We start from the raw sequence: 24864 nt of genomic DNA, 5'->3' as shown, positions 1-24864 counted from the left end.
AAGTGCAGGCCACTCCATTTGAGGTCCCCCAGTCTCCAGTGGCCGTTCTCTAATGATGTGACCTCAATGAGCTGGCACATTGTCATCCATGAAGATGACATTAGGTCTGTGGTGTTCATGCAGAGGCATAATGCCTGCATTCGTGATGTTATTCAAGTAGTATGGGCTTGTCCCTGTGCTATTCACAAAGTGTAGGGCAGTTCTGTATGCACTAGACACAACTGCTCACACTGTAACACCACCAAAGGCTCGTCTGGTGACAACAGAGGCTGATCTATAGCATGCTCCTTGAGGTCTCTAACATCTTTGGCGGCCATCATTTCTGCTCATCATGAATTGACTTTCATCACTAAACAGCACTGAGGCCCACTGGTCCCTTGTTCAGCATAGATGCTCCCTGGCCCATGCAAGACGATGACACACGCAGACCATGCTGATGTAAATGATTTGGAATGGTATGATTTGACACTTGGGTGTCTCTCACCAACATTTACTGTGCCTGGAGTTGTGTGGTATTCATCATCCAGTTTTGCAGGGCATTGTTCACAATGAAGCGATCATCAGTGTGGGATGTGGGTAAAGAACGTCCACTTCTATGCCTTTCTGTGACTCTTCCAGACTTTCTGTATCTCTGTTGCAACCCGCTGATGACACTCTGTGACACTCTAATCTTGCCACGTGCCTGGGATCCTGTGAAGGACCTCCGAGATGTCAGGCAAACACCAGAACAGAAAATGGAACAACTGAACTTTATTAAAGAGAACAAGCTCATGACAGAAACAGAGGCACTAAACGTACACACAAGGAACAACGGGTGAGAACCCACTGTGCCACTGTCTGGCTAATACTCTGGAGGGGCATGACTAAGCAACACCTGTTATTCACTAAATCCTCAGATGGTGAGGATAGGTTTCGGCCAAGGTAGTTGCCAGGGGCTACTCCAGAGTGTAAACCGAGTCAGTGGCAGCTGGACCAGGCAGACCAAGAGATACCTACAAAGGTACCAATAGTACTAGAGTCCAAAGACAGACAGGCGAGACATACCAGCAACAGGTAGAACAGAGACGGAAGCAGTTACCTGTGCCGCAAGCAAGGGAGCAAGCGGCCCCAGGCAGAGCTGCATATGGAAGGCAAAAGGGCATACACAAACACAGGAATTCCCCCCCTGGGGAAACCAGGAACCCCCTTGCGGAAGAACTGCCAGACTGACATGAACAAAACATCAGAAGCAGAAACAACTGCCAGACAGGACACGGAACAGAACAGAATAAGATACAGTTAAGCACTGCTAGGCTTACACATACAGAACAGGTAACAGAAAACATGACAAACAACATAAATGTAGAATCAGGTGAAACCACACCGAAGTGCGGACGCAATGACCCCTAGGATCAGCAGCAGGGAGACAACACCCAACAAGCAACACATAGATGGAGTACAGACAGAACCGAGCAGAGAACTGACCTACAGACAAAAGCACAAACACTGAACCCCAGCAACCAGCTCACAAGAAGATAAGGTTGCCTAATGAGGGCACCTGGGAGGACACACCCCTGGAAACAACACAGGGAGATTAACCCTTCCAGATCATGGAGAAACAGAAACCTCAGAACCCTGCAGTACAGAGCATTGCCCAAGGCACCCAGGAACATGGAACCAGAATACAGGAACAGAAATGCAGATGCAGTAAAAGGGGTACACACGTACACGGGCAGAGTACACACTAGACACCGCAGCCAGCATGCAGCCCTTAGTAACCAGCCTACAAAGAAACCTGCAGCCAGTATGCAAGGGGATGTGCAGCCAGCCTACACAGCAACACACGCACGGTGAACCGCGCCGTGACAAAGCTCAGTGGCCACTTCCATCTGAGAACATCCTGCTGAAAGCCTCGCAATGGTGATGTACTGTTGATCAATTGGTAGATTTTGTCTTGGTCTCATGATGTCAAAATGTGAACAGCATGATGAGGAGGACTGTTTAAAGAGGACCTTTCACCCAAAAAAAAATTAAACTAAAGACATAGCGTTACTTACATGCCCCCGGTATTGCTTCATCATTAATTCATTTTTCTTACTGTGCCCCCGTTTGTCCGCGCTGCCTCCCGGAATATTTCCCGCCTTGTATGCTAATGAGCTCGGCTCAACTGGACTGGCGTGAAAAGTTCTCCCAGGGCGTGCCATCATTCTTCTCCCTGGCACGGAGCGCATCCAATCAGCGCGCTCCGCTCTTAGCCAGGGAGAAGACGTTCCAGTTCTCGTGAGATTCTCGAGAACTGGAGCACTTTCATCTATCCAGAGCCAGAGAATCTCGCGAGAACTGGAACGTCTTCTCCCTGGCTAAAAGCGGAGCGCGCTGATTGGATGCGCTCCGTGCCAGGGAGAAGATTGACACGCCCGCCAGTTGAGCCGAATGGCTCATTAGCATAAAAGGTGGGAAATATTCTGGGGGGCAGCGCGGACAAACGGGGGCACAGAAAGAAAAATGAATTCATGATTAAGCAATACCGGGGGCATGTAAGTAACGCTATGTCTTTAGTTAAATTTTAATTTTTTTGATGAAAGGTCCTCTTTAAATACCAATTCTAGTTGAAATATGAAAATTTATTGGCCGACTCATGGATCAAACGTGTGTTGTGAATTTTGCTGTTAAGCTCCTTGTTAGAGAACAGCAAGTTGTGCATAATGTACTGAAACATTGAACAGTTGGACAAGGTCACATAAAGTTCACCTGTAAAGGTTAGAGTACATCTTAGGTTCATCCTGAAATTCCACTAATCATATAACTCTCTAGAATCTATATATACAAGTCTGTGGGTGCCCATAGGTTTGCCCATTACAAAGATGGCGCTGTGGCAATCCTTTGAAGAGGAACGCAAATGCCGGATACTTCCCATTGTCTATGCCCTTACTACTGGAGGCAGGTACTTAAGAGGCTGGAGCTGATTACTGAGTGCGGCACTGTGGGTGATATCATCATTATCTGAACATGTGCAGTGGAGTAAAAGCCATGAAAACGGTGCCATGCTTTAAGCTCTGCACGCTGTTGAAGGTGATTATTTTGAATACATTTGACAGTTATCTATCTATACACCATGAACTCTTCCCCAGATGAAAATAATTATCTACTAATCAAGAAGCAATATGTTTTTAATGGCACTGTATATGATATATACAGGGAGTGCAGAGCTGCAACATCACTGGAGTGCCCAAAAGCACAAGGTGTGCAATACTCAGAGACATGGCCAAGGTAAGAAAGGCTGAAAGACGACCACCACTGAACAAGACACACAAGCTGAAACGTCAAGACTGGGCCAAGAAATATCTCAAGACTGATTTTTCTAAGGTTTTATGGACTGATGAAATGAGAGTGAGTCTTGATGGGCCAGATGGATGGGCCCGTGGCTGGATTGGTAAAGGGCAGAGAGCTCCAGTCCGACTCAGACGCCAGCAAGGTGGAGGTGGAGTACTGGTTTGGGCTGGTATCATCAAAGATGAGCTTGTGGGGCCTTTTCAGGTTGAGGATGGAGTCAAGCTCAACTCCCAGTCCTACTGCCAGTTTCTGGAAGACACCTTCTTCAAGCAGTGGTACAGGAAGAAGTCTGCATCCTTCAAGAAAAACATGATTTTCATGCAGGACAATGCTCCATCACACGCGTCCAAGTACTCCACAGCGTGGCTGGCAAGAAAGGGTATAAAAGAAGAAAATCTAATGACATGGCCTCCTGGTTCACCTGATCTGAACCCCATTGAGAACCTGTGGTCCATCATCAAATGTGAGATTTACAAGGAGGGAAAACAGTACACCTCTCTGAACAGTGTCTGGGAGGCTGTGGTTGCTGCTGCACGCAATGTTGATGGTGAACAGATCAAAACACTGACAGAATCCATGGATAGCAGACTTTTGAGTGTTCTTGCAAAGAAAGGTGGCTATATTGGTCACTGATTTGCTTTTGTTTTGTTTTTGAATGTCAGAAATGTATATTTGTGAATGTTGAGATGTTATATTGGTTTCACTGGTAAAAATAAATAATTGAAATGGGTATATGTTTTTTTTTTTTTAAGTTGCCTAATAATTATGCACAGTAATAGTCACCTGCACACACAGATATCCCCCTAAAATAGCTAAAACTAAAAACAAACTAAAAACTACTTCCAAAAATATTCAGCTTTGATATTAATGAGTTTTTTGGGTTCATTGAGAACATGGTTGTTGTTCAATAATAAAATTAATCCTCAAAAATACAACTTGCCTAATAATTCTGCACTCCCTGTAATGTTCACTTTGGAGATATAAATTATGCTCATGAATTTGATATTTTCACTAATCATGCACTAATTAATTAATGAGTGCATCATGTTTGTATGCCTATTTATGTACTTGCACTTTTACATTTACTTGGCTTGAGAAAGGTCCTAGAAAGGGACAGAAACGTTGCAGTGACATCAGTGAATAAAGGACACTTATTTTCGCTATATCCTCAAGAGTGCCCTGGAATTTTTTCTACTGTATTGAATAATGGATCTGAATTCGAGACTCGTGGATTTAAAATTGCATGTAATTAAAAATTTAGAAACGCCACTGAACTATTCAATAAAATCTATCTGTATAGGGCCACCTGTTCTTTTGCTTATTTCTCTGCCCACCTACTGAGGTGGTCGCACATGCTCAGTTCTGTTCAACTGCCAACAGCCATATCTATTCTTAGAAGCTGAGACAGTTACAGGGAGAGAGCTGTGGCAGAAAGGACACAGCCAAAAACTGTGATAGGTAAATAGCTACAGCAAAAAGGACATGCCTCCTGAGAAAGGACACTTTCCCTGAGCTGTGCTACGAGCTGGAGCTGAGGCAAAAAGGACATGCCCCCAGAGCTGCTAGCCTAAAGAAAATCTGACAGAGCAATGAATGGGGAGATATCTGGATCCATGGGAGGTACAGCACTAGCTATAACTTAGAAACAAATGATGTACTAAAAGATGTCTGATTTTAATTTTTTATGTTACTCATGGAATAACCTTTTCAAAACATGGCCACACCCTTGACTACTTATGGAAATTAAAGTTTTGTATTAAAAGGTCAGTGCGCTATGTACGTTTTTCTCAAATCAACTACAACTGTTGTTTTGGAAATGCAGATATAGAAAACTATACGGATATGTGAGAAGTGACTAATCCCTAAAAAATAACTAGATATGTGCTTCATCTCATTTGCTTTTCATGACTATCCTCACAGATATGCTGTGTAATACTGGTTAAGTTGGCATGAACTATACATTAGTTACAACATTGCTTTAGAATTCATGTGATGAGGGATATTAAAAACTGTAAGCACTAAATTGCTTTAAAGGAATTGTGAGAGAGTAGAAAACATGGCTGCTTTCTATAAAAATATGTCCTCATTCTTGTCCATGAGCTGTCTGACAATAGTCACTAGTACAGGGATAAGTCCCTAGACACAACAGGGAAGATTTCTAGGGGAAAAAAGCAGTCATGTTTTTCATCACAAACATTTATCAAGATTGGTGTTCCCTTTAGTCAGTATTGATCCCCTGTGCACTGGAGTAAGATACATCTGTGCCACTCGGTGCTCCAGAAACTCCTGAACGTGAGTAATAACTTATGGCAGTTTATGGGGTAAGTTATAGTAAATCTGGCATGCCTTAATAGGACCCACCTCCTACTGCTAAGCCTCACCCCTTTCACCCCTCCATAAAAATGTTGAGAATTTCAAAAAGTCACAACGTATGGCACACATATGGCGTGCACCATAATTTGCAGCATTTTAATGCCTCAATAGTGGCATAAATAGCATAATAAATATCCTCCATTGGGTGTTTCTAAACCTGACCATGGAAACTAGATGTGTATTGTCTGAACCAATTTTTAAAGGGTTCAGCCAACCGTCTAATGTGTATGGTGGCTTTGTGACTTTCCCCCAACATCTAAGGGATCAGGCATGTTGGATTCAACGGCACAATCCTATTGTTAGCAGGAAGATAAGTTGCGGACAGAGCAGCGGTTTTCACACATTTCCCCATTCACTGTAATGGTCAGACCATTTAGGCCAATTAGGCCACAGCTGCCTTTTATTTAAAGGGTATGTATCATCATAAATAATATTGTTTAAATCCCGTTTTTATGTTTAACATATTTTTTAAATCATTTTTGATGATGTCATTTTTAATTTTCCATGTCAACATCTATACTTAAACAAAAAACATAAAATCCTGCCGTTTTCGTGGTGGCCACTATGCCTAATAATTGGCACCACTTCTTGGTCTGTACAGATCACTTTACTGCAGTTACCTGCTTATCCGTCATTCTGATCCTGCCTGTAATGAGATCACCTTGGTGAGTAGATAAGACCCACCATTCACAATAGGTGGTTGTCAGAGCTTACCTATTCTTTCCTCGTACAATGAACTCTGCAGAGGTCACAGAAAATGCCTAGAAAACTCTCCCGTAGAAGTCAATGAGGTCCCGTCCTGACCATTGCGTCTATGGCCCATGGGGCTGCCTTAAAGCAATTTTATTAATACTTTGTGAATGCTGTTAAGAACAGCTCAGGAAAGATGGCTGCCCTTATAATCATGTTTAGGAAATAAAATAAAAAATGTACAATTAGAAAATAAAAACGTTAGAAAAAAGGAGGTTTTAACTGGCAGATAACATTTTTGGTGGCACATTTCCTTTAACTAATGAAGACCACATTGTATAGCCAGTCTTCATTGCTAATGGCCGTGCGGTACTTTCAATACCGTGCAGCCACTAACAATGAAGACCGGCTATATAGTGCAGTCTTCATTAGGTAAATAAAAGGCATCTGCTGCCCAACTGGCTGCGTGGTTCTCGACTGCAGCCAGCCGCAACCTGATCGCTAACAACCATACTGTGTGGTCATACTCTAAATGCAGAGGGGTTGAACGGCACTCCTCTTTGGAAATAGGCGGTGCTCGGTGGTAAAAGGGGCTAACAGTAGTGATAGAAACCACAGCACTCACAAGAGATTTTTGTAGTAATTTCTTATTTATTTCATTATTATTATTTCATTATTTGAATCCATCAGCATAGTTAATTACTGGCCAACGTTTTGGTCCCACACGGACATTGTTCACGGCCTTAGTTTTTTGGACATCTTAGATGGCACCATCCGCCATCTAAGATGTCCAAAACACTAAGGCTGTGAACAAGGTCTGTGTGGGACCGAAATGTTGGCCAGTAATTAACGATGCGCATACTCTAAATGCATACTTAGATCGAAGATTGGGAGAAGTAGCTGTTGGCCAAACAAGTATTCAGCTGACAACTATGGCCAGTTTTAGGGAGCCTTCACACACTGCAGATTTTTTTGCAGGAGATTTTTGCCACTGAAAATCACTTCCACTCGTCTGAATGGGGTTGTTTTGGCGGGAAGCACATGGATTTCTGAAAGTCCTATTCAGCTGAATGTTACGGATTTTCAGTTGCAAAAAAAATCTTCTACTTGGGAAGGCTCCCTCATAATACGTCATTGCCCACTTTTTCTAGGACAAACATGGCAAAGAGCCCACTGCATAAACCCTATTGAAAATTTTTGCCAAGAAGGCTGCAGCCAATCCATTTGCTTGTAGTATTTACATTCGTACCTTGAAGGGGTTGTCCCGGGTTAGAAAAAACTTGGCTGCTTTCTTCCAAGAACAGCACCACCCCTGTCCACAGGTTGTGTGCGGTATTGTAGCTATGCCCCATTGACTCTTATGGAGTGATCTCCAATAACATACGCATCTCATGGACGGGGGGGGGGGGATGCTGTTTTTGGGGGGAAAAAACAGCCATGTTATTCTAATCCTGGACAACCCCTTTCACAAGTAACCCTTCTCATGTGTTATCTGGATAGTATTTAGTAGTATTTATTCTGATCTTTCAGGTCCCTGAATAAAATACCAGGAGAATACAGTGACGTCTGACACCAAAACAAAGCAGGAGACAGAAAGCAATATAACATACTATTCACAAATCCTACAGATAGTGTTTGGGTCATTATTAGATAGAATGGTCTTTTACATTGAAGCTATTTTAGTAATTGTTAAAAATGTATATGCACTTATTACATACAGTACTATGTAATGACTCATGGGTCCACTTCAACTAATTCATCACATAATGGGAGATGCTGCTGCTCAGTGACCTGCAAATTTACTGTAATTATGGCCTATAATTATAATCTGACATATACAAGTAGAGCCATGTGTTTTCTCTATAACACATACATGCATCCTCTCAACCATGAGAGATTCAGTTGCAGCTTTTTATCTTGTAGCATGTTATTTGAGGCAGTAATCTGAGACCGCAGAGCAATTCATTAAAAGGGCACAGAGCATGAATTTTTACCAGCGTGCTCATCCCTGCCGATCTGCACATACCCTGCTGTCAGAGTGGAGGTGATGAAGTAGGCTGTAGATGGAGGACAGCACAAGCATGTAGGAACTATAAGTGTGCTCAGGGTATTTCTATTTCCAAAGGTGGAGCTTGTAACCTCCTGGGTCCTAAGGTAGAGTCTATAAAAGGTCCTCACTAGTGTTGGGCGAGCATGCTCGGCCGAACACCAGTTCGGCTCGAGCATCGCTATGCTCGGCACATGGCGGTATTCGGCCGAACACCACGTGTGCTCAAGTGCGATGCTCGAGCCTCCTCCCCGCACGTTTGTTGGCTGCTACGGATTGGCTGGCCCGGAACACGTCATCGGGTGCTATATAGCACTCGATGACACGTGTTCGGCTCAGTCTTAGTCAGGGAGAGCTGTGCTGAAGAAGAGACAGATAGTGTAGGGCAGTGGTGTAGCATGGGTTGCCAGCACCAGGGGCAAGCCAAGTATTGCGCCCCCCCAACCTGTGGCCACACCCCTTTTTACAGATAATGTAGCAGATATCACTTGCAGTCATACGTAACACCACTGATAACACGGTGATAACTCTCTGTGTACAGATAATGTAGTAGATGGGTGTGAGCCGCCAGATTTCAGAACACGCACAATGTGACCTGCAGTCTGGGACCAGGATGCGGCAGGGTGGGCCAAATTCTATATCCACCCTCCCATCACTACAGAATATACAGGGTAATACGGTGCCCCATACCTCTTACATCCATTGACGTCTCCTTTGATGTAGATGTTCTCTTTCCTAATCTTTTCCTTTCAGACCTTCAGACCAGACCACAATTTTTCAGCCATTTCTCGTCTCTACAGTTTGAGAATCCTACCATTTTCTGGGCAAATCATCCTACCACCTCCAATACTCTGCTGGCTGTGCTCCCCAATATTAAACTGCAGAAACAGATAAACCCCCTAATAATACTAGTACAACACAGATAATGCCCCCTTCAATAATTATTGACACACAGTGCCCTAAAATAACTGGGCCCAGCAAATAGTGCCGCTGACACTAATAGTGTAAACATACCGTCCCCCAAAAATTATTGTGGTAAGCTCATACTGTGCCAAGATGCCCCTACAGTAATAATGCTCCCAAAAGTCCCACCAATAGGAATAATTCTATGCTAGAGCACACATGGTAGTAATAGTGCTAATAGAGTGCCCCAACATGTCCCCACTGTGCTCCAGCAGTAATAATGCTCTCATAGTGCCCATACTAGTAAAAATGTTCCCCATAGACCCCCAGTAGTAATAAAGCCCATCATAATGCCCCCCAGTAGTAATAATTCTCCTTATAATGTGACAGTACAAAAATGCCCCCTTATAATGTGTGCCAGCGCCAAAAATACCCCCTTTTAATGCGCCCAGTTGAGCTGATGTCCCCATAGTGCCCGCATAATGTGCCAGTATAAAATACCCCTATATAGTGCCCCCAGTAAATGCTACCATAGTGCTCCTGTCCTGCCCTCCTAATAGTGCCCCCCATAATGTACCTATATCTAGTGCACCAGTAGATGCCCTCAGTGTCCCCCATAATTTGCAAGTATAAAATACCCCTTCTTAGTTCCCCCCGTAGATGACACCATAGTACTCCTCTCCCCCCTTCCCCATAGTACCCACCATGATGTGTCCCAGTATAAAATGCCCCTATACAGAGCCCCCTATATAAAATACCCCTTCTTTGTGGCCTCAGTAGAAGCCTCCACAGTGTTCCTCTCCCCCCTTCCCCCATAGTGCCCCCATATAAAATACTCCTTCTTTGTGGCCTCAGTAGATGTCCCTATAGTGCCCCCCAATAATGTGCCAGTGAAAGTGCCCCCATAGTGCCATTCAATAATGTGCCAGTAAGAAGTTCCCCATGGATGCCCCCACAGTGCCCACCAATAATGTGCCAGTAAGAAGTGCCCCCATAGATGCCGCCCAAAGATGTGCCAGTAAGAAGTGCCCCTCATAGATGCCCCCCAATCATGTGCCAGTAAGAAGTGCCCCCTCCATAGATGCCCCCCAATCATGTGCCAGTAGCAAGTGCCCCTACAGCGCTCCTCTCCTGTATTGTACCATAAAAAAAATAAACACTTATACTTACCTCCATCGGGCTGGCAGCGATGCGATGCAGGCCTCTGATAGGCTGCAGACCTAGTGCCTGCAGCCTATCGGAGGAACGGGGAAGGGAGATGCCTCTCCCTTGCCCCACCGAATCCATCTGTATCGCTGTCCCGAGGATGGCGATACAGATGACTATGGAGATGAGCGCTTCCACAATCGAAGCGCTCAACTCCCTGTGCCCTGCCACTGCCCCCCACTTGGCACCAATGGCCCCACCCACTCTATGCCACTGGGCAGCGGTGCTTATCAGCAGAAAGCTGGGGCTGCCTGCCGCTGCTGATTTAATATGATATGTATACTGTAACTAGGCAGGGGCCCACCGAGGATTTCCCCAGCTCCCCGGTGGGCCAGTCTGAGCCTGCTAAATAGTACTATCATAGAACAGCAACAAAGTAGGGAGGATCAAGCTCAGACTGGCCCACAGGCTAAAAGATGAATCCCCTGGTAGGCTCTTGAGCAAGGTGGGCCCCTAGTCCCCCACCACCTGCACAAATGGCACAGTAAACTGACTGCAATACATACAGATAGGTAGCACACACTAGCTCAACCAGCCTATGTTTATATAAAAACTTGGTAGATTATTTATCAAACTATCCAGTTTATTTTTAAAGAATAATCAGGTGGCTGAAGTGACTTCTAGGCACAGAGACAGAACCGCAAATATCCTTTTTCATTAGGAACCCACCATCTCGATGTTGATGCAGGGGTCCCCATAATCAATCATCTTTAGGCCTCTTGCACAACAACCACAATTTGTGGTCCGCAATGCACGGGCACTGATCGTGGGCCAGCCTCATACAGATCGTGACCCCAACTTGATTGGGGTCCGCGATCAGTCCATTCTACAAAAAGATAGGACAATCTCTATCTTTTTGCAGAACGGAAGCACAGAACAGAACCCCATGAAAGCACTCCTCTTCCGTTCTGTGGTTCCGTACCGCATCAGCGGATTTGTGGACCCATTCAAGTAAATGGGTCCACATACGTGATGCAGAATGCACACGGCCGGTGTCCCATGTATTGCAGACCTGCCGTATGCGGGCTTTACAGGTCATCAATAAAAACTAGAAAAGCTACAATTTCTGGGGAAATTGTGTGAAGTGTTCTTGCCTCCACCAGTAGTCTACAACTGGAGTGGGCAGAGTAACTGGGTAGAGTGGCTTGAGTAACTGTTGTGTGGTTGGAGTGGCTGGAGTAACTGTGGAAAGATTGGACTAGGCAGAGTAACTTTATGGAGTGGGCAGAGTAACTGTGTGGAGTGTTTGGAGTGAGTAAAGATAGTGAACATTACACTAACCAATTGATTAATCAAATTTAACCCCTTCAACCCCGGGCCTGTTTTCACCTCCTGCCCAGGCCATTTTTTTTGCAAATCTGACATGTGTCACTTTATGTGGTGATAACTTTAAAACGCTTTTACTTACACAGGCCATTCTGAGATTGTTTTCTCGTCACATATTGTATTTCATGACAGTGGTAAAAAATAAGTAAAAAAATAAAAACATTTTTATTCAGAAAAGAATACCCAATTTACCAAAAATTTTGAAAAATTAGCAAATTTCCAAATTTCTATTTCTTTACTTTTATAATAGATAGTAATACCTTAAAAAATAGTAGTTACTTTACATTCCCCATATGTCTACTTCATGTTTGGATCATTTTTTAAATTCCATTTTATTTTTCGGGGACGTTAGAAGGCTTAGAAGTATAGAAGCAAATCTTGAAATTTTTTGGAAAATTTCCAAAACCCACTTTTTAAGGACCAGTTCAGGTCTGAGGTCACTTTGTGAGGCTTACATAATAGGAACCACCCAAAAATGACCCCATTTTAAAACTACACCCCTCAAGGTATACAAAACTGATTTTACAAACTTTCTTAACCCTTTAGGTGTTCCACAAGAATTGATGGAAAATGGAGATGAAATTTCAGAATTTCACTTTTTTGGCAGATTTTCATTTTAATCAATTTTTTCCAGTAGCAAAGCAAGGGTTAACAGCCAAATAAAACTCAATATTTATTACCCTGATTCTGCGGTTCAAACAAACATGTGATCGTAAACTGCTGTATAGGCACACGGCAGGGCGCAGAAGAAAAGGAACGCTGTATGTTTTTTGGAAGGCAAATTTAGCTGAACTGGTTTTTAGATGCCATGTCCCATTTGAAGCTCCCCTGATGCACCCCTACAGTAGAAACTCAAAAAAGTGACCACATTTTGGAAATTACGGGATAAGGTGCCAGTTTTATTGGCACTATTTTGGGTTACATATAGTAACATAGTACATAAGGCCGAAAAAATACATTTGTCCATCCAGTTCGGCCTGTTATCCTGCAAGTTGATCCAGAGGAAGGCAAAAAAAACCTGTGAGGTAGAAGCCAATTTTCCTCACTTTAGGGGAATAAAAATTCCTTCCCGACTCCAATCAGGCAATCAGAATAACTCCCTGTTAAACCTCATCTGCCACTTATCTGCCCAAGCCTCCAATCTATCCAGATCACTCTGTAGTAGTATACTGTTCTCTTCCGTGTTAATTACTTTACACAGTTTAGTGTCATCTGCGAAAATTGATATTTTACTATGCAAGCCTTCTACAAGATCATTAATAAATATATTGAAGAGAATAGGGCCCAATACTGACCCCTGAGGTACTCCACTAGTGACAGTGACCCAATCTGAGTATTTACCATTATTAACCACCCTCTGTTTTCTATCATTGAGCCAATTACTTACCCACATACAGACGTTTTCTCCCAGTCCGAGCATTCTCATTTTATATACTAACCTTTTATGTGGTACAGTGTCAAATGCTTTGGAGAAGTCCAGATATAAGACATCCATTAATTTGCCGCTGTCAAGTCTAGAACTTACCTCCTCATAGAAACTGATTAAATTAGTTTGACATGACCGATCCCTCATGAAGCCATGCTGATATGGCGTTATTTGCTTATTTCCGTTGAGATGCTCTAACATAGCATCTCTTAGAAAACAGATTACCCACGACAGATGTTAAACTTACCGGCCTATAGTTTCCAGGCTCTGTTTTTGGACCCTTTTTGAATATTGGCACCACATTTGCTATGCGCCAATCCTGTGGGACATTCCCTGTCAGTATAGAATCTGCAAATATCAGAAATAAGGGTCTGGCTATGACATTACTTAATTCCCTTAGGATATGGGGGTGTATGCCATCCGGTCCTGGCGATTTGTCTATTTTAATCTTTTTAAGTCGCTGATGTACTTCTTCCTGGGTCAGACAGGACACTTTTAATGGGGAATTTATTTTAACATTCAGCATTTCATCTGACAGTTTATTTTCCTCAGTGAATACATTGGAGAAAAAAATATTTAACAGCTTTGCTTTCTCCTCGTCGCTCTCTGCGACTCCCCCCTCATTACTCTTTAAAGGGCCGACACCTTCAGATTTATACTTTTTAACATTTATATAATTGAAGAACATTTTAGGGTGAGTTTTACTCTTTTTGGCAATTAATCTCTCGGTCTCTAGTTTGGCCGCTTTTATTTGTTTTTTACATGTTCTATTTTTTTCCTTATAGTTTTTCAGTGCTTCCGTGCTACCTTCCTGTTTTAGTGTTTTATATGCTTTCTTTTTGTCATTTATTGCTTTCTTTACAATTCTGTTTATCCACATTGGTTTCTTTTTGTTCCTTAACCTTTTATTCCCATACGGTATGTACCTCTCACAATGAGATTTTAGGATGCTTTTAAAGATATCCCATTTTGTGGCTGTATTTTTATTTGTGAGGACTTTATCCCATTTATTTAGGCCTATGGCCTCTCTTAGTTGGCTAAATTTAGCTTTTTTGAAGTTTGGTATTTTTGTTCCTCCCTGTAGAAACGCTCTTTTGAATGATAATTGGAAGATTATTACTTTGTGGTCACTATTTCCCAAGTGTCCCCCAACCTGCACGTCTGTTGTTCTGTCAGGCCTATTGGTTAATACTAAGTCCAGTATGGCCGTCCCTCTAGTCGGGTCCTGAACCAGTTGGGAGAGGTAATTGTCTTTGGTTATTGCCAAGAAGCTGTTTCCTTTATGAGATATACAAGTTTCAGTTTCCCAGTCTATATCTGGGTAGTTGAAGTCCCCCATAATAACCACCTCATTATGATTTGCCGCCTCGTCTATCTTGTTTAGTAGCAGATTTTCTATGGACTCTGGTATATTAGGTGGTTTATAGTAAACTCCTATTAGTAATTTATTATTGTTTTTAGCGCCATGTATCTCTACCCACAGTGACTTCAAATGTTCATGTCCCTCACTTATATCTTCGCGGAGTGTGGGCTTTAGACCGGACTTTACATAAAGGCAGACCCCTCTCCGGTTTTGACGATCCTTTCTAAACAGACTGTAACCCTGTACATTAACTGCCCAGTCATAGCTATCATCCAGCAATGTCTCAGTTATTCCCACTATGTCATAGTCCTCCTCACACATCACTAATTCCAGTTCACCAGTTTTATTAGTCAGGCTTCTGGCATTAGTATACATACATTTGAGAGGTTTATGTATATTTTTTACCCTACACCTTTCCTTCTGAACTGTTCTAGTCCCTCCTTCCATTCCACCCCAGTCCCATTACCTTGCCCCCGGTCTCTATCTGCACTATCTTCCCATTCTATAACATAATTACCCTCCCCCCCAGTCCCTAGTTTAAACACTCCTCCAACCTTCTAGCCATCTTCTTCCCCAACACAGCTGCCCCTTCCCCATTGAGGTGCAGCCCGTCCCTACGATAGAGCCTGTAGCCGATAGAGAAGTCGGCCCAGTTCTCCAGGAACCCAAACCCCTCCTTCCTACACCAGTTCTTGAGCCACTTGTTAATTTCCCTAATCTCCCGCTGCCTCTCTTGTGTGGCCCGTGGTACAGGTAGTATTTCGGAAAATACTACCTTTGAGGTCCTTGCCCTCAGCTTTTGACCTAAATCCCTGAAATAATTTTTAAGGACTCTCCACCTACCCCTAACTTTGTCATTATTTCCGATATGGACCATGACCGCTGGATCTTCTCCAGCCCCTCCCAGTAATCTGTCAACCTGATCTGCGATGTGTCGAACTTTAGCGCCAGGAAGACAGCACACTGTTTGGCGATCACAGTCTTTGTGACAGATTTCCCTATCTGTTCCCCTAATAATTGAGTCTCCCACTACCAGGGCCGCCATCAGGGGGGTACAGCCAATACCCCAGTAAGGGGCCCAGACTCTGGGGGGGGCCCAGCCAGTTCCCAAAAAAAAAAAAAAAAAATATTATATATTTTTTTTAAATATTTTTCCCCCCCTCCCATTTGTCAGTGACTTGAGTTGAACTTATAGCATCACTAGAGGGGGGCAATTGATTATTCCTTGCTAGTGATGTCCGGTTCATGAACGAATCATTCATTTGAATCGATTCAGTTCACTGAACCGGAGGAGTCGATTCCTCTGACTGAGTGGATCCGAGTGAAACAGCTCAGTCTGACCTAGAACACAATAGCAGAACCGCTGGCAGCAGGGAGGGGCTCGGGAGGAGTGTAATCTGATCCTAGGGTGGAAGCTGCTGCTCCCCTCCCCACCCACCAACCAATCAGAGCTGAGGAAAGGTAAGCACTAGCAGCTCTGAGTCTGAGTCACACAAGTACAGGGAGTCTAAGAATCGAATGAGTCACAGGTTAAAAGAATCTAAAGATCCGACTGCAAGCAGCGTTTTGGTGTCCGCCTCCATAGCAGAATGGAGGCGGAACGGAGCCAAACGGATGCATTCTAAACGGATCCTTATCCATTCTGAATGCATTGGGGCAAAACTGATCTGTTTGGGGCCGCTTGTGAGATCCCTGAAACAGATCTCACAGGCGGACCCAGAAACGGCAGTGTGAAAGTAGCCTATGCCGCATACTGAGCTAAGTTATTTCAAAGGCTCCAAATTATTTATTTTCACATTGATCCTTATGTTGTCTACTTGGCTCGGCAGCTCTATGTTGTGTGGTCTTCGCTCGGGGGTAAAATGCAAAGCTGTTTTCTGGATTATCCCACAGGGCCAGGATCCTCCATCACTTATTGTTATTAACCCCTCCCTTGCCAGCCCACCCAGCTCTATTTAGCTTTGTGTTCTGCTTTGAAAAAAAAAAATGTTTAGGCCATGAAGGGGTTAATTAAGTGTTGGAGGGGGTGGGTGTGTTATTGTGCTTTGGATCCATTTAACAAGTTTGACCAGTTGGGTTTGAAAGTGGTTGAGTGTCATCCACAGATCCCCCATAAAAGTGTCATCCACAGATCCCCCATAACAGTGTGTCATCCACAGATCCCCCATAACAGTGTTCGTCATCCACAGATCCCCCGTAACAGTGTTCGCCATCCACAGATCCCCCATAACAGTGTGTCATCCACAGATCCCCCATAAAACTGTGTCATCCACAGATCCCTCATAACAGTGTGTCATCCACAGATCCCTCATAACAGTGTGTCATCCACAGATCCCCCATAACAGTGTGTCATCCACAGATCCCCCATAAAACTGTGTCATCCACAGATCCCTCATAACAGTGTGTCATCCACAGATCCCTCATAACAGTGTGTCATCCACAGATCCCCCATAACAGTGTGTCATCCACAGATCCCCCATAACAGTGTGTCATCCACAGATCCCCCATAACAGTGTGTCATCCACAGATCCCCCATAACAGTGTGTCATCCACAGATCCCCCATAACAGTGTGTCATCCACAGATCCCCCATAACAGTGTGTCATCCAATCCAACAGTGTCATCCCCCATAACAGTGTGTCATCCACAGATCCCCATAACAGTGTGTCATCCACAGATCCCCCATAACAGTGTGTCATCCACAGATCCCCCATAACAGTGTGTCATCCACAGATCCCCCATAACAGTGTGTCATCCACAGATCCCCCATAACAGTGTGTCATCCACAGATCCCCCATAACAGTGTGTCATCCACAGATCCCCCATAACAGTGTGTCATCCACAGATCCCCATAACAGTGTGTCATCCACAGATCCCCATAACAGTGTGTCATCCACAGATCCCCCATAACAGTGTGTCATCCACAGATCCCCCTCCATAACAGTGTGTCATCCACAGATCCCCCTCCATAACAGTGTGTCATCCACAGATCCCCCTCCATAACAGTGTGTCATCCACAGATCCCCCTCCATAACAGTGTGTCATCCACAGATCCCCCTCCATAACAGTGTGTCATCCACAGATCCCCCTCCATAACAGTGTGTCATCCACAGATCCCCCTCCATAACAGTGTGTCATCCACAGATCCCCCTCCATAACAGTGTCATCCACAGATCCCCCTCCAGAACAGTGTCATCCACAGATCCCCCTCCATAACACTGTAACAGTAAACCTTGTGCTTTTAATGTGTTTTCTTAAATGTGCCAGGGGAAGATTGCTAGGGCAGATTAGAACAGGAGTCTACCTTGCCGTGGTAGCAGGCTTCATATTATTTGGTCAAAAATTAATTCCTTACTGAAATCGCTGATTATCACTTTTTACTGTCTTTGTAGTTGTAAAAAAATAATGAAATTGGGAGTAGGTCCTTGGGGGTGGAGGGGAGGTGGAGTCAGGACGAATTCTGAAGGTTAGGAGGGGGGGCCAAGGCCTTGAGCTGTGTAAGGGGCCCCAAAATTTCTGATGGCAGCCCTGCCCACTACCAGCACCTGTCTGGCCTGCCCTGCTCTCCTGGTCCCCTGCTTACCGGAGCTGACATTCCCCTGACTGGCAGAGGAAGTGTCTGGCTGCGGCAGTGCCATCCCTGGACTGACATCCCCCTCATCTGCCAAACGTGCAAACATGGCAATACCTAATATGTATACTTTTTTTTTCTTTTTTTCATATGATTTTTTATTGTCTATATTAATTTTTTTGTGAGGCAAGGTAACAAAAAATGGATTGGCATTGTTTTTATTTTTTATTTTTACAGCGTTTAACTGAGGGATTAGGTCATGTGACTTTTTTATAGAGCTGTTTGTTACGGACATGGCAATACCTAATATGTATACTTTTTTTTCATTTTTTTCACTTTAGCACAATAATAGCAGTTTGGAAGCAAAAAATAATCATATTTTAGTGTCTCATAGTCTGAGAGCCATAGCTTTTTTACTTTTTGACCGATTCCCTCAGGTAGGGTCTCATTTTTTGCAGGATGAGGTAACGGTCTGATTGGTACTATTTTGGGGGGCATACGGCTTTTTGATCACTTGCTGTTGCAATTTCTGTGATGTAATGTGACAAAAATTGAATTTTTTTACACCGTTTTTTTCTTTTTTTTACGGTGTTCACCTGAGTGGTTAGGTCATGTGATATTTTTATAGAGCTGTTTGTTACGGACGTGGAAATACCTAATATGTATACTTTTTTTCACTTTAGCACAATAATAGCAGTTTGGAAGCAAAAAATTATCTTATTTTAGTGTCTCATAGTCTGAGAGCCATAGCTTTTTTATTTTTTGACCGTTCACTCAGGTAGGGTCTCATTTTTTGCGGGATGAGGTGACGGTCTGATTGGTACTATTTTGGGGAGCATACGCCTTTTTTATCACTTGCTGTTGCAATTTTTGTGATGTAATGTGACAAAATGGCTTTTTTTACACTGTTTTTATTTTTGTATTTTTTATGGTGTTTATCGGACAGGGTGAATAATGGGATATATTTATAGAGCCGGTCATTATGGACGTGGCAATACCTAATTTGTGTGGGTTTTGTTTAGTTTTTTTCAGTTTTTTATTATAAAATAAGGGGAAAGGGGCTTTTTTTCTTTTTTACTTTATTAATTTTATTACTTTATAAATTTTATTAAAAACACTTTATTTTTACTTTACTTTATTTATGACATAAACTTTTGGGGGTCTCATCTCCTCCGCAATGCATTGCAATACATCTGTATTGTAATGCATTGCCTGTTAGTGTATGACACTGAGTCATACACTAACAGGTTGCCTAGGGGACCCAGCCTGAGGCCCTAAAAATGTTGCCATTTAGGCTTGTGGACACTGAGACTTTCCGCAGCCTGATGGTGGTGGCCGTCCCACGTTGCTCTGTCCCCAGCCACCAATACTTTTCACGGTGTGCAGTCCCAGCCTTACACCAGCATGTGTCCCGTAACATCACCCGTGACCTGACATACGGAGTTATTGGGAAGGTCCACTTAACGACTCACACCCTTCTACATTACAGCCAAGAATCTTACCCACTACACTATAGAGCTGCATGGCCAGTTACAAAAAAAATAAAATAAATGAGACTTATGCTGTATAGGAATACTTACTACTAGTCATATACAGTATTTTTTTTATTTTTTTATATTTTTAAGTAACTGGCCATGCAGCTCTATAGTGTAGTGGGTAAGATTCTTGGCTGTAATGTAGAAGGGTGTGAGTTAGAATTCCACCAGAAACTTTTCAGAAATAGAGGTTAAATTAGATTGAAATACACCGGGTGTCCCCAAGCACTGACTCCATATATGGACTTAGCTATATATAGAGTCAGAGCAGGGACTTCTAAGCCGAACTACAGTCCCGACACACTCCCCTCTTCAGAGCAGGGGGTGCCTGGTTTAATGCTCGGGTTCTACCATTGAGTCTCATTGTGCTCGGGTGCAAGAACTGGCGCTCTTAGCCTTGGAGGTGCTGGCCTGCCCTACTGCCAGCATTTTGTCAGAGCTTGTCAACTGAAAATGCTGACCGGTTGACTCCTATAAAAATGAACAAGGCCTAGATTGCCCCTGATTTCTGTACTTCACCAGAGGAAAGCGGCTGATCATAAAGGCGCTCAAAATGTGGCTTTTATGGTGTATTGAATAAAATGTATTCCCATGCACCCCTTCAACCACTAAAAAGGGTATATGGTTCAATCTTCATTTTCTCGTCCTCCTGCTCCTCCTCCATTATATCAACATGCTTATTAGGCTTTCCTCGCTCCTAATGTTTTAGAGGGTCACTAGCAGGTCCTCGCCCCTAATGTTTTAGAGGGTCACCAGCAGGCCCTCGCCCATAATGTTTTTGAGGGTCACCAGCAGGCCCTTGTTCTTAATGTTTTAGAGGGTCACCAGCAGGCCCTCACCCCTAATGTTTTAGATGGTCAGATCAGCAACAGACACTCGCCCCTAATGTTTTAGAGGGTCAGCTCAGCAGAAGGCACTCACCCCTAATGTTTTAGAGGGTCAGCTCAGCAGAAGGCACTCACCCCTAATGTTTTAGAGGGTCAGCTCAGCAGCAGACCCTCACCCCTATTGTTTTAGAGGATCAGATCAGCAGAGGGCACTCGCCCCTAATGTTTTAGATGGTTAGATCAGCAGCAGGCCCTCGCCCCTAATGTTTTAGATGGTCAGCTCAGCAGCAGGTCCCCGCCCGCAGCAGGCCCTCGCCCCTAATGTTTTAGATGGTCAGCTCAGCAGCAGGTCCTCGCCCCTAATGCTTTAGATGGTCAGATCAGCAGCAGGCCCTCGCCCCTAATGCTTTAGATGGTTAGATCAGCAGCAGGCACTAGCCCCTAATGTTTTAGAAGGTCAGATCAGCAGCAGGCACTCGCCCCTATTGTTTTTGAAGGTCAGGTCAGCAGCATGCACTCGCCCCTAATGTTTTAGAGGGTCAGATCAGCAGCAGGCCATCGCCCCTAATGTTTTAGAGGGTCAACTCCGCAGCAGACGTCAGATCAGCAGGCCCTTGCTCCAATAGTTTTTGAGGGTCACCAGCAGGCCATCAATCATAATTTTTCAAGGGTGTGTATTATGCTCTCCTTTATGTGTAATAAAGGGTGTATTGTAGTGCCTCTTCCTTGTAATTTTTGGCAGCACTTGCACTTTATATACAGGAACAAATGTTTCCTAACAATTTTTCCTCTAAAATTGATTTTATCTTTGGTTTTGTGCGTATTATTGTCAGTCTGTAAAAATGGCGTACTACTCGGACAACATCATTCCAAGCAGTGACCTGGGAGTCCAAGATGCACCCAGACATCCTCCCTATGATGTTCCCGAACCATTTCAGTGGTATTTCCATCAATTTCTGAACTGTTCCTGTGAACTAGAAACGCTGCCCTCTTCAGAGCAGGAGGTGCCTGGTTTAATGCTCAGGTTCTCCCATTGACTTCCATTGTGCTTTGGTGCTTGACCAACACTAGTCCTCACATAGGGGGCAGAGAGCCTCGTGGGCAACTCATGGTCCAGGAGTAGATTACAACTGCAAGCTTTGCATTCTCTATAGATTAAACTCCTGACTGTATAGTGTTCCTGTCTTTTTATGTTTTTTTTTTCAGTTCAGTTTTTACCTTGGTAATCTGTCTAATTTATTTTTATTGAGCAGGTTGGTGGAGACTGGCTGGTTTCATGTCTGCTGATAGACTACACATGGAAAACAGGAGATCCTGCCTCCTAACTCTCTGCATCACAACCTCAAAAGCAGCAGCAGTAACCGAAGTGTCACTACCAGCGGTGGCAAAAGCGATTCTCCACGTACCTGCCGGCATCTGGTCTAATCTCCCACGTCAGGTATTCTGATGTCTTAGGTCATGTGACGATGGGCATGTCACGTGACCAGGCAGTGCATCACGTGACCAGGATGTGTGGGGTATTTAAACAGGCCTGTGAATGGTTCTATATTCTTCACCAGCACTTTGGATTGTGGATTGTTCTTACCTCCTGACTTCTGACTTTGGCTTCTCCTTTTGAACCTGATTCTTGGATTTTGATTTAGCTTTTTTGCATCTCCTGGTTTTACCCTGGCTTGGTTCTTGGACTCGCTTCTGCCTGACGTGTTTGGACCTGGTCTTGACCGCTCGTGTATGAACTTGAATTGGTATTGTTTAGTGATCTGCTTTCTGATTTGGCTTCATTGTTCTCTCTTGGTTTTCATCTGGTACTTCGACTCTGAGTAGTTTGGTTCTGCTTTTTTTTTTTTTCTCAGTATTTGTGTGTCCACCTGCCACTTTGTTTATTGTTTTTTTCTCCTTTGCTTTTCCCTGGTAAGCCCTAGTACGTAAATAAGCAGGGACCATCGACCAGTTGTGACAGGGCAGGGACAGAGGTGTTGGTGGAATTTAGGGTGCACTGTGACAGGAAGACATTACAAAGCAGAACTAAGCAGTTTAGATGTGAATTCTGCAGTGAAGTGAGACAGTAAATCACTTACAAACTAGCAGCAGCAATCTCTGTGTCAGTCTCTCTGCCTCTGCCTGTCTGCAGAAGTTCCTCCCTTCTCCTCCTTCTCCACCATTCCTCTCTATAGACTTCAATATAATTTGATCATTTAGTGAACAGAGAGCCTATCTTCAGCGAAAATCAATCTGTGCAGTGAAATAACTGTAAGTGAAGTTTTTATGAAAAAAAAGTTAAATGACAGTTACTGTTCTAGTCTAGACTGATATCTATAGCTCTAACCACTACGAAAGCCCAAACATGTAAAACAATTGCTGACCAATGAAAACCACGCATAGCATAACATAGCAGCGTAACATGTAATGATCGCATCCCAGCTGTTTCCAATGGAAATCTTTTGGGATACTTCTCAGATTATTCATGCCTAAATCAAAGTTCAGCTTTTCAGAAGTAGTCAAATGGGGGCTATGATGGTTTTATCGCAGAACAGCTTTCTGCAGCTGGTATGTACTGTGAAACATAGAAACTGCAGAAGACAAACAGGATAACATTTCTACTAATACCCGTTATAAAATGTATTAAAAGAGTAACTGCACTTTACAAAAACTTTTAAAATTTCATAGTGATATAACAAAGGTTTTGACTGGTGGGGTCGAGGGTGCTGAGACCCCCACCAGTTGTTAAAACAATGCACTAGATGTGCTCAGACAATGTGCTGTCTCTCCTAGCTGCTGAAGTCAGAAATGAAGATAAGCTCATGGACTTTCTATTAAGCCGATCTTCAGTTCAATCTTCAGCAGGGAGGAGATACAGCGCTCAGCGGACCGCAAAACACATATGGTCGTATGCATGTAGCCTAAAGGGAATGTGAAATCAGAAAATTACCAATTATTCAAATCACGTTATGTTTTTTTTTTTGGGCAAGTTTTTAATATTATTCTATAAAAAAAATCCTGTAATCTTCACACTGACCACTAGGCCTAAAATATATTAAGACTTTCTGTCTTTTGAGAGCAGCCACATGGGCAAAAGACACAATGAAAAGGAGCTGACCCCACTAACTTCTATAAGAGCGTTTTCTAGGCATGATCTGTGACCAGTACAGAGGTCAGGAAGGAGCTGACATGCTGTGATATATCACCTATTGTGAATGTGGATCCTGTGTTATCTATATAGATGTGTTACTTATCATTGTAATCCTGCCTGTGGTGATAATGAGATCAGCTACTGAAATGTTACCAGTACAGAACGGGAAATCATAACCACTTAGGCTTAGTGGCAATTGAGGGATTATATTGTTATTAAATATAAATCTGTAGAAACTCACTGAAAATTGTAAAAATATATGTATAGCATAAAAATGGGATTTAAACAATAGATCATTTTCTGATGACGGATTCTCTTTAATAATTGTGGCGGTCTCAGTGCTTGGACCACGACCAATCAAAACCTTTGATATGTCACAATGTTGTGTTGCTCTTTATTTGCCCCTGGATAAACCAATAAATGCATCAATATTTTAAAAATAACATTCTGGGTCTCTATTAGGGCTGTTTCACACGAGCGGATGCCGTGCGTTGTCACTGTGATTTCGTAGTAAAGCGATTACAGAGAGGCACGGAGCATTATCAGTCATGTTACTGCTCCGTGCCTCTGCTGTCCGCATCGGGTCTTGGCAATCTTTCACGGAGCAGATGCCACGCACGGCATCCGCTCGTGTGAAACAGCCCTTAGGGTTGAGCGAAAACCTGGAAGTTCAGGTTTGCCGGGTTCGTCAGAACTTCGCCGCAAAGTTCGGGTTCAGGACCCGAACTTGACTCTGAACTCGAACCTCATTGAAGTCAATGGGGACGTGAACTTTGGGGCACTAAAATGGCTCAAAAAAAGTAATAGACAGGGCTAGAGGGCTGCAAAAGGAAGCAAATTAGGGGTAAAAGCAGGACAATTGCCCTACAAACAAATGTGGATAGGGAAATGAGTTAAAATAACATTGAATTTAAAAAAAAGTTAAAAATAATGATCTTGAACTAGGAGGCGGAGGTCAAAGTGAAGTAGGAGGTTGAGGAGGCGGTGGACGTGGTGGTGTAGGTGGAAGCGGTGGTGGAGGAGGAGGTAGCCAACACTATTTTTATTTTATTTTTTTTCATTTTTTTCATTTTTTTTATAAATTTGGGAAGACCCCCAAATCATTGGGAAATATAAAAAAGAAAACAAAGAGAAAGTGCGCTGGAGTATAACAATT

Source organism: Bufo gargarizans, chromosome 2 (genome assembly GCF_014858855.1).
Source record: "Bufo gargarizans isolate SCDJY-AF-19 chromosome 2, ASM1485885v1, whole genome shotgun sequence".
Lineage (NCBI taxonomy): Eukaryota > Metazoa > Chordata > Amphibia > Anura > Bufonidae > Bufo > Bufo gargarizans.
Note: the sequence above shows the minus strand (reverse complement) of the source record.